We start from the raw sequence: 11602 nt of genomic DNA, 5'->3' as shown, positions 1-11602 counted from the left end.
AGAATGTTATTATATTTGATCCTGTCAAGCTCCTGGTCTTTCTGTATTTTGACATATTCACTGCTTGTCCCAGTTTTATGTGATCTGCAAATTTGATGGGCATGTCATAAATGTCTGCATCAAAGTAATTGATGATAATGTTGAACCAAAAGGAAACTTTAATTTATGTTCTATAAAGTTGCAAGGATAGGTGCTAGTCACTATGGATAGAAGGCAAAAATCATCTGTCACTGATCAAAGAAGATAGTTATTTTTTTTAAAAAAAACTGCATTTTCTATAAAAAGCTATATTTCTTTACTTCTGGCTGATTAAAACTTTCTTATCAGTCTACATGTAGTAATATAATTTATAATTCCACATCATTCAAAGTAGTCAATGTTATTTTCAATGTCACCTTAAATAAAATATACTTCTCACTGCCTTCAAGGACAGCACACAGAAATTCTGGAGAGCTGCCTACAAATCTGAAGTTCAGAGTTTCAAGATATATTGAATCTGAGCACTCAAAATATCAAAATTTTCAGTCAATCTCTCAGCTAAATCAGAGAACTGTGGGTGCAGGACCCAATATGTACTGATTTCAGAATATAGTGTTTCTTCTACTATTCTTCTTCTTTGAATAAATATACATTTCATTCTTACTAGGTTCTTAGCACAGTAAATGTTCTTGGCCCATAGAATGTGCACTTTTTTAAAATGCCCTAACTACATTGATTATATCTCAGTGTAGTTAGATACATGTAAATAAATAAATGCAATTGAATATTATACATATAAGTATCTGCATGGAAATGTACAAGAGGAAAAAATATTTCTTAAGAAAATATTAGAAATACATTTATAGAGACAAAAACACTTTAATCAAGTTCCATATAGTAGCAATAACATCATCAATGGTAGGTTAAGTATATTACACCCTCTGGCTTATTTCATTTAATCTTAACACTTTGTGCTATACATTGTTATTATCCCAGGCTTACAAGTTAAATATTGATGTATACTCTTACTAGTTAATGGATCTAGGAGCTCCTTGTTAGTAAATTGCAGATTGAGACTTGAATCAAGGGTTTTCTGACTCAGAAGTGTGCTTTCTTAACTGCTGCACTGTAATGATATTTTAGATGACACCTGTTGTAGGAGAGAGAAATACAGGATATTGGGGGCAAAAAAAAAATAACATTTGGGATACTGCAAAAGGTTAAAAAAAAACTACAATATTTTCCAGAACAAAAGTAGATGACCAATAAGAACATCAGGCAGAAAGTACACTGTGATTGACCTTTCTGGTATGCAATGACTTTCTTTTTTAAACTCTAGGTGTTACATATTCACCAATGGGGCCAATTGGTTAAAGTGGGGTGAGGAAGGGCAAGGAATTCAAGGTAATGCCAGATTTATAGCTTGGACCTAGTGTTGGTGGTAATATCCTTAACAGAACATGGGAAGAAAAGGAAAACAGTTTTATTGCAAAGAGATAGCCAAACTGAATTTTAGTGTCTGAGATATTACACAGGAGCAGTGCCAGGAGGCAGAAAGTGAGTCAGAGTTTTGGAAATGACACTAAGCTCAGAGATGGAGTTCACCCTGTGGGTCCTGGCTGTGATTCACCAACAGGTAGACTCAAGAAATGAAAATGATTAAACTGTGTTTCCAAGAAGAATGTGTAGTAGAAGAGGAGGAGCAACAGCCAGGCACAGTGGCACACACCTGTAATCCCAGCAGCTCTGGAGGCTGAGACAAGAGGATTTCAGGTTCAAAGCCAGCCTCAGTATCAGTGAGGCACTAAGCAACTCAGTGAGACCCTGTCTCTAAATAAACTACAAATTAGGGCTGGGTATGTGGTTCAGTGGTTAAGTGCCCCCCTGAATTCAATCCCTGGTAAAAAAAAAAAAGGACCAAGAATAGAGATATCTAAATAAATAACATTATTTAGGCTAGAATAGTAAGTCAAAATTCCCTCTTATGAGCACTTACATTCTCTATATGCTATTCCTTTAATATCTTACTATTAGTGCAAATTTACAACTGTTTTATATATATATATATATATATATATATATATATATATGACTGTTTTATATATTTGAATATATATTATTGTCAAATTTGACTATATGTATACATTACAAATACAACCAACCAATCTGGAGGCTATGAAGCAGAAATGATGGCTAAAATCATGCTGAAAAGCTCATCTTGTGAAGATACCTTTGTCACTGCCCTGGGTACAGATCCCAGAACACCCAGTGCCACCACTGGGAATTCCTCTGTCTGGATATTCATCACAAAACAAAGGCCCCTGACGCCCCTTGGACAGGGGTACAGCAGTTGCTTTCAGCACCAACTCATCAGTGGCCCCAAGCTTGGCTACATAAAAAAGTAGATTACCCAAGCACAAGAAGTGATTTCAAAATTTAATAAGTGAAAAGTGACCAAGTGCTTCACATTTCTCTTATTACATCTTAAATATATGTATTTGACAGCTAATTTTGGCCATCTTTTAAATCTCAAAAATGTCCTCTTTCATAATCTCACGTGCCTTTATGAATCAATACTTACTTCCTCTAAATGAATGCCTCTCAAATTTGTGCCTCTGATTTGGCCCTTATGGGGTAGAACATTGGGTGTTCAAACAAGTCTCAAAGTAGGTTCATTTTCAGATAAAATATTGCTTCTATCAAAAATCCATAGCCCCTCCTTCTAAAAAATCATTCCTATACAGTTTTATGATGGCTTTTCCTCCACAAAATATCTTGTCTACTCACACACTCATATTCAGAGGGTACAGATCTCCTGTCAACTACAACAGGAATTGCCTGCATTTTGTTCACACTGGATACCTCTGCCATAGCTAATCTACTATCTCCCAAAACTTGTCTGAGATATCTAATATTTGACCAAGACATTCTGAAGGATAGACAAATATTTATTCTTCAATATTCTCCAGCCATTCTCCATAAACTACAGTAGCTATCATACTCTGGTCTCTTGAAGTAAATGTTCTTAATAGGCTGATTTTTAAATAAAAATAAAAATAATCACATAAGGAAATAATTAAATTGATTCCATGACCCTCACATAAAATTTCTCCAGATACATTTTTCACAGAATTTCGAGGAATATTGGTTATTTCTTTTAATGACATTTTTGCCCATTACCACAACACCATGAGAGCTCTGAAACCCTGTTTACTCTGTTGGCCCTGTTCTGCATTCATTTTTAAGTTAGACTGGTGTTGCCCACCAGTTATGCTATTTGTATATCCTGCTCTTCCTTTATTTCATAGTTACTAATGTTAACTTCTTACTCATTTAATAAAAAATATTTACAGAAAATCTACTATAAGCCAAGCATTCTTTTGGTTGTTAAGTATAGAGTGGGGAAGCAAAAATAGACCCAAATTCCTGCTACTATGGACTTTACCTTCTGGTAGGAGAGGATGGAAAATAATTATGTAAGCTATATAATATATGAGGTGGTAGTAATTACTATGGGGAAATATAAAAGCAGGACAAGAAGCTCAAACATGCAAAAATTGAACAAAGTTTAAACATAGTGGTCAAGTTAAATGTGACAGTGGGAAAAGGCTAGTGTGGCAAGAGTGGAGAGAGGGGAAAGGAGTAGCGAGAGATAAGGAAGGACAGCTCACATGAGGTCTTCTACTTTCAGATAGGAATATTATAAAGTGCAGGGTTGAATAGAGAAGTAACAGATAAGACTTGAGCTCTACAATTATCTGCTTGGCTGGATACTGGATTGAAAACCATCAGTGGGACTCCAGACATGGAGGCTCCACTGGGCTGTATGTTCTCCAAGCAGCTGCTGTGGGCCCCTGCCACCTGCTCCAGGACTTCCAGGCCAGGCCTCACTTCTTCAAGCATCACCTGCTGCACCAAGAACTTCTAGCAGCATCCTGTTAGATGAGTTGGAATTATCATTTGAGGCTTGCTTTGCTTCTCTCATGAGTCAGGATTATGTCAATGCAACAGATCAGGAAGAAATTTGAACTAGTGTTGATCATTGTTTCCAGAAGTTTATGGATATAGCAAGATAGACAGAATGTTTTATTCTACAACAAAGATTGCAGTTGTCTGTCCAGAAACCAGAGCAAGTTATCGAAAAGGACATCTCAGAACTAAGTAATGAATTGTAGTGGAAAGTCGCCCTGGTGCAGAAGTACTTGACAAAGCTGAGTATAGGCAGCAGGTGCTGGAGGACATCAATGTGAAGCCCCCAAAGCTGGCCAGAGTCCCTCAGGGTTCACTGGCCTACCTGGAGCAGGCCTCTGCCAATATCCCTATGCCTCTGAAGGAGATCCAGGAGGGGTCTGGCATACAAGGGGCCCCCAGCAGACAGTTTTGCCAAATCTGTCTGTGTGGACATGGCATTTTAGTAGAACTCTTTGCTGAAGAATGAGTTGGTGTTAATTTCGCTTCCACCTAAAAATTTCCCCCAGTTTTTAATGAGGTGTTATTTACTTGAGTATTTTATAAAATGCCTATAGCTTGGTAAATGAAGTGAGGTTTTGTTTTGTTTTTGTTTGTTTTTTTCTTCGTAGCAAAGTTTAGACTATTAGTTTGATGACACAGATTCTTTCTTGTGTTTTGGCTTGTATTTAAAATTTTGAAATTTTTGTATGACTTTGTATATTTTTTCCAGTTGTTAGTTTGTTATGATCTGAGGGGAAAAATTACAATATTCAGAATCAAGGGAGAAGGAGTTTGGTTTTAGGCTTATTATGATAGCTACCCATCCATGGTAGTGGAGAAAAATATGTAAATTTGCCATCTCAACTCTAAATTACTTCAAGAAGAGGAATCTATGAAATATTTGTAATGCTTCCAGAGCACTACAGAGTGAAGATATTTTGTAAATGGATTGGAAAAAGGGTTAAAATATAATAGGTTAGTGTAGTAATAGAACAGTAGATCCTCAAGTTGCTGCTGCCTTTTATTTGGGTAAATTTATGTTTTGTGTGGCGCTACTGTTTTGAGAGGAGCTGTATTAGGAGCATGATGTGCTAGATGCTTTGCAGTAATGAACCAGTATAAATCACAAAGCAGAACCTGTCTCTCTATTGTAAAAGCTGGGATACAAGTAAAGTATAAGGAGTCAAAACTTGGTCTGATTCCTTATCTTTTGAATTTTGTTTTGTTTGCTTGTATTTCTGTTTTACTTTTTGGAGAAAAGGTAGTTTACATGAAGGAAAATTCTTATGCATGGATTTTGATTTCAAGGTACTAGGACCTTGGGGTGAAGAGTGAACTGCTGAGTGATCCTCAGCTATTTTACCTCCACAGAGAGCATGTAGATCCTTTATGGCAGAGGTATTTTGCCCTCTTGTCAGAGGAGGTTTTAGTTTCTCTGTTTTATACATCTCTTAGATTACATCCCTTCAGTCAGTACAAACATTTCACTGTCTTCTGAATAGTCAGTAGGTCTGTGGCTATGTCTTGGTTTATTCTGTCCTCTCCGGTCCTTGAGGTCCCTCCCTACTTGCCTTGATATCACTCGTGTTACTGATCTGTCCTGGATGCCACCTCGTCCACAAAGCCTCTGCTCCATTCCAGGGCACAGGACTTTTATTCTTTCCACTGTCCTTGAAGGTTAGTGAATGGTATCTGTTTCTGTGCTCCTTGCTGCATTGTATACCTGTGGGAATTAGGCATTACTCCACTTAAATATACAGGAACATGTATATGACACTTTGTACATACTTATTACTCATTTTTTGTGTGTTCTGTGAGGATGTTATCTGACTTGTGGACCCATGACCTGTGATGACCAGCTTGAGACCAGCAGATCCCCTCCATTAGATTGTACAGGTTAAAACTTTAAAGTTATTTTTAACTCATAAGAATTTAACCTGGTCATCTAATGCTAATTAGAAGGTCTGATTGGCAGCTTTATGTTTCTTAAGTAAAATTCTAAATAAACTCAGTTTGAGGCAGTCTTTCAACAATAAAGTTATTTTCAGTGAAAAGAGCAGAAACTGTTCTATTGGTGCTTAGCAAAAAATGTTTTGAATTAGTGTTTATACAAGTTATTGTAATTTCTTTATATTAATTCAGAAGTTATCTGTCAAATAAAAATTTAAAAAAGGAAAAAAAAAAGAAAACAATCAGTGACTGAAGAAGAGAGATTAGCTACTGAGAGTGGTTTGGATCACACAGCAAGATAAGATCAAAAGGAGAGCTGGATAAAATTCTAAAAATACTTAATGAGAATTAAGGGGTAATTTAAGGACTAGTAACACTTGATGGAAGAGAAAACATCAGAGAATCATAATGGCATTAGATTTCTCTATAGCACTGGATTCTAGAAGAAAATGAAAAAATGACTTCAGAATTCTGGAGGATTGTTTTTTTCAAACTAATATCAACACAACCTGAAAACAGAATACAAGATGTTAGAACTCTCTTGCCACTTCTCTTGGGAAGCAGCTATAGAATATACTCGAGGAGCACAAGACATCAAAGCTATAAAGTAGGAGACACAATTCAGAAAATGATAATTGAACCATAAGAGAGGTAAAGAAGACCTACAATTTAACAGCAGTGCAGTAGGCAGAAAGCAAGGAGACCAAACTCAAACAAGAGGGAGGTCAAATTTGCAGGAACATATAAACTTGATCAATCAATGTTATGATAAGCAATATTGTGGGATGTGTACAAAAATCAGTGTGAAACAAATTAGGCAAACCAAAGCCTGACAATTATTGCTGCAATAATATTATACTTCTTAACATACACTGTTTACATTATCATAATGATTACCCACTAAATTAGTGCTAGAACTGCATTAAGCAGATGAGATAAGAAAACTTAGTATCTATTCTCTTAGAAATTTTCAAATATATAATACATTGTGTTAGTTTCAGGCACCATGTTGTACAGTAATCTATTAACTTGTTCCAGGAAAAATATGTGAGGTAATGCATATGTTAGTTTGACTTAGCCATTCCACATGTGTATGTATTTCAAAACATTATGTCCACATCAAAATTACATATAATTTTATTTGTCAATTTAAAAAACAAAACATCATTGTTTTGTTTTTTAAATTGACAAAGAATAAGAAAGGGGGTAAAAGTACAAAGGAATTAAATAAATAAATAAAAAAGTAATCAACATGTAACAAACAAAACTATAAAGCAGTAGAAACATTTTATATTTTTTAAAAATATGGAAATCTTGGGAACAAATAAAGAGCTAAAAGCTATCAACATTGAAATCTAAAATTAGATGGCCAGTCAAAGGAACACACTGATTTTTGTTATAATCACTTTTGGGTATTATTTGATTTATTTAAAACCATGAATCTTAATTAAATAAAACTTATAAATTATATTTTAAGTAGTTTTTAAGAAATCACACTTCTCAGATTTATTAAACTAGGATATGATTTGAAATATGTTTCTTGTGTTAAAAATATTTCATGTTCATACACATACAAATTCATAAAAATATATTTACACACCTACAAACCACACACGAACACTCAAGATATGTATGTTAATTAGGCTATCAGTGTAATGGGTGCACCTAGATGGGATAGTACTATTATGCCCACCATACACATAGCATAAACTGAACAAATGAATTTGATTGAGGTTTTCCCATTAACCATCTTTTCACAAGAAAATAAGTGCTTTCCTATTCTGAAAACCTGTAAGCTTTTTTTTAAATCTCCATATGAATTTCCATTACCCTAGCATGAAATATTGAAAATGGGAGACTATTATAGAAATTCTACATGACTTTCTCCTATCCAGCAGTGATTAGATATTTCAGAAAGATTTTTGAAGAAACATATTACACTTAGGTCACCTGTTAAATGCAAATGCAACTAAAAGTCTTGCTTTCTCCCTTTATTCTGTGAGGAAAAACATTTAGTAAGCCTCTGTAACACATCTGACAATCATTCAATGCAAACTTGCAATATTTCTCCATTTCTATGGAAAATTAATCCCTTCCAAATAGACCCTGTAGGTTTTACACTGTGGTTTTGTAAATGTTAGAACAGCATGGCTGAAAACAACAACAACAGGATGTCTAAGAACAACAAAAACAAATGAGCAACAATAAACAGACTTAAAGAATAAGAAAACATGTGGTTCACATAATTGAAAGCCAAAGATCCACAAGATTCAGAGTAAACCTAATGACTCTAATGCTTTTGCAATTCTCTATGCCCACCCAACTCTGTGCCTCAACCTCAGCCTAGGGGTGGTAGTGAGATTTGCAACATTGCAGTTCCAGGTCTCCCAGCTCAAAAGGGAAAGACAGGAGAGTTCTTCCAAAGCATTTGTAGAAGCTCTAGGAAAAGCTTTCAGACACCTATCATTTCTGATGCTTTGACATTTTAGGGTCTTGCTTACCTGGTAAAACTGCACCTTCCAAGGCTGCCAATTCTGGAGATAATAAAGGTTTCTCCTAAAGTTTGCCTTTGATATGCAAATCCACATGCCCATGACTGCCTCCAGGCTTCTCTCCACCTGTCCTAATCCCCAAGGACCAGGTACCAGATAAATAAGATGGGGAATGGTCAGCCCTTCTACCCAGAACCTATTGAATTTACCCAAAATAGCCAAATCTAATCCACTTACTCTGCTTTGTCCTTTCCTTTCCATGGAAACCACAATAAAGGCTCAACATGTGCTCCTGTGGCCTCTGCCTCCAGACCAGTCCAATAAGATGAGACTTCCCCTTTAACATTCATGTTTTAATGAATTGTGACTTTGAACTTTCAAAACTAACATGATTCTTTTACAGTTCCTCTCTATTGATCAGAGAATTAAATTTGGGGTTTTTTGTAATGTAAAAGAAAGAAAATACAACTTCAAGTCAGAATAACCATATTTTTGATCCTATGCTTTCCGTTAAATAAGGTACTAATTAATTAAACTATACATGCTTCATAAGTAAAACTAGGGATAATACCTACCTTCAAAGATTTTTATGACCATTAAGTAAAACACTCATATTGGGGAACAAGATTGATCAAATTATACTATGTGTATGTATAAATATGGCAAAATGAATCCCAGTATTATATACACTTACAATGCACCAATGAGGGGGAAAATGCTCCTAATGCAGGACAGCACCTAGCATTTCCTGGTACTCAGTAAGCAGGCCATATAGATATCATGCTTGAATATATTACTGGCACAAAATATGAAATGTATCCAGAGAAAACATGAAACTTTGTAAAGTTCAGAAAGGAACATAAAACTAAAGATAGAATTTGTCTGTCTTTAATTTAATCAAAAATCATTTACTTTGTGCAAGGCTGGATGCTAGGAACACATTTTCCAGACTAACCTCAAGGTGAAAATGTAGTTATAGGAAGAAATTTGTGAAGATAAAATAAGAAAATGCAATAAAAATCTCTTTTCATTAAATTGATTAGATACTTTATATTATGTGGGTGTAGACATGGTCATCTTTCTAATTCAAAACTGCTTTATTTATGTGTAGTTTGTGCAGACAGTTGGTTTTAAAATCCGGCTTCTAAGAGTCAGTATGTCTCTAGGGAACAGTGGAAAGGAATAACAGTTTGAAGTCTGGTTCCTTCCTTTTCACCTATCCCAACGCAAACACAAGAGTCCTGATTTTACCATATTTATACAATGTAATTCAAACTAAGAGTTTATTGATAGAAAATGTTGTCCAGAGAAAAAGAATGAAGCTTGAAAGTCACTGATAAAAATAATTATTTCACTACCAATTTGGTTCAATGAACAATTCAAACTATCGTACTCAAATATCATATAATTATGCATGTAAAATATCTAAATTTTACAAGGGTTCAGGGGACAGATGATTTCTGAGCTGATACCTAGAGAAAGAAAACAAACCAACTATTAAAAGACCTGAAGGAGCAGCATCCAGGTAGAAGGAAAAATCAGTGCACAAGCTTTGAATCAGTAAAGGATAAAGAGATAATTTCAAGGAAGAAAAAGGCAAAAAGGATGACTCAAGTATGGTGAATTAAAAGGGAGGTTGGACAAGATGATGTGGAAGAAAAGGACAAGTTTACAATCTTGCAGGGCCTTGTAGTTCATGAAGAATTTGGATTTTATTCTACACATGATGAAGTCACTGAAGAATGTGACTGGGAAGTCTTGTAAAATAACTGTTATACATGATGATGGATTCTGCATGATAATGTAAGGGAACAAGCAAAGAAAATAAAACAAGTTTAAAGGCATGTATTAGTAAAGTAAAGAACAGAGGTCATGGTGTCAGGATCAGGGTAATAGCAATGGTCAGGATCAGGGTAATAGCAATGGAGTTGCAAAAATATAGGCATGGTTTGATGGTATAATCTTCATACCTTTGCCAGGAGATTGGATGTGGTAGGTAAGGGAAAGAGAGAAATTAGAGATAATGCCCCTAATTTTGTAAGCAACAGGTGGTGCCATTTACTTATACAGTGAAGGCTAGAGGAGAGAAAAGTCTGGGGGACAAACCCAAGGATTCTGTTTTGGATAAGCTTGATAAACTTGTATAACAATGCTGTGTATCCAGTAGGTAGTAGATATTATAATAATAGCAACAACAAAACATCTAAGAACTATTGAGCGTTTGTTTCAGAGGAGGTACTATACTAAGTGCTTTGCATCTACTAAATAATTTATCCCTTAAAACAACTTATAAAGTATTGTATTACCTTATTTTATCAAAGAGGGAACTTAGGCATAGAGAGAGTAAGTATTTACGTCACACAACTGCTAGTTTAGAGCTGAGAGCTAAGTTTCTAGTCTGATGCTCAGGCTCCAGAGCCCAACATCTTAACAGACTCTCCATGGCTTCCAGGACCCTGGGGTACAGGAAAGCAGACTCAGTGGTAAATTTACAGTTTTGAGTTATTTGATAATATATAAACCTTGTATTAAAAATATTTTTATGGAGCATCTGCTCTGTGCCTTCAGAAACTTCACAGTGTGTTGCATGTAATAAATGTTATGAAGAAAACTAAGAGTGTGAGGAAAGTAGGAGGACCTGAAGTTTCAGTGAATATTATTCTACATACATAAAATAACCAGGGTTGGTCTCTATAAGAATGTGGCATTTGAGCAGAAGGAAATTAAGGTGCAAGCTGTGTGTCTGATAGCAAAAGTGTCACAGACAGAATAGTATATTCAAAGACCCTGGAGCAGAAGTATGTAGGGCATGTTTAAATATTAGCAAGGAAGTCAGGGTGGCTGGAGTAGAATAAGATAGGGAAACAATAGGGTGAAGCCAAAATATTAATCAAAATACTGAGTGATCAGAGAAGTGTAGATATAATTTAGAGGCATCTGATTGGATAAGATGGTACATGGAGAGTATTTTGAAAAAGAAATCATAGTTCTGACACATTTATCATTTAGAAATCAGATAAAGGAAGAGAAAGCTGCAAAGAAGACTTAGAGGAAACAGGTAGCAAGCAAGAGAATACCAGAAGAGTTTTATGTCAGAAAAGCGAAGTGCAGAGACTATTTTAAGGACATGGCAAAATGTTCAATGCAGCTGAGAAGCAAAAGAAAAATGTGGACAGCGTCAGGTTCACTAAATTTGGCAACAAGGAGGTCATTCGTGACCTTGAAGGATA

The 11602-nt window shown here is 35.4% G+C and overlaps 1 pseudogene; it reads left to right on the top strand.

Moving 5' to 3' along the window:
- The first annotated feature begins 3784 nt into the window (after positions 1–3784).
- LOC113196807 (mediator of RNA polymerase II transcription subunit 28 pseudogene) lies at positions 3785–4417 on the top strand (annotated as a pseudogene).
- The last annotated feature ends 7185 nt before the right edge of the window (positions 4418–11602 follow it).

The sequence above is a fragment of the Urocitellus parryii genome, chromosome 3, assembly GCF_045843805.1.
Source record: "Urocitellus parryii isolate mUroPar1 chromosome 3, mUroPar1.hap1, whole genome shotgun sequence".
In the NCBI taxonomy this organism is placed as follows: Eukaryota; Metazoa; Chordata; class Mammalia; order Rodentia; family Sciuridae; genus Urocitellus; species Urocitellus parryii.
Note: the sequence above shows the minus strand (reverse complement) of the source record. Positions and strands in the feature narration are given on the sequence as shown.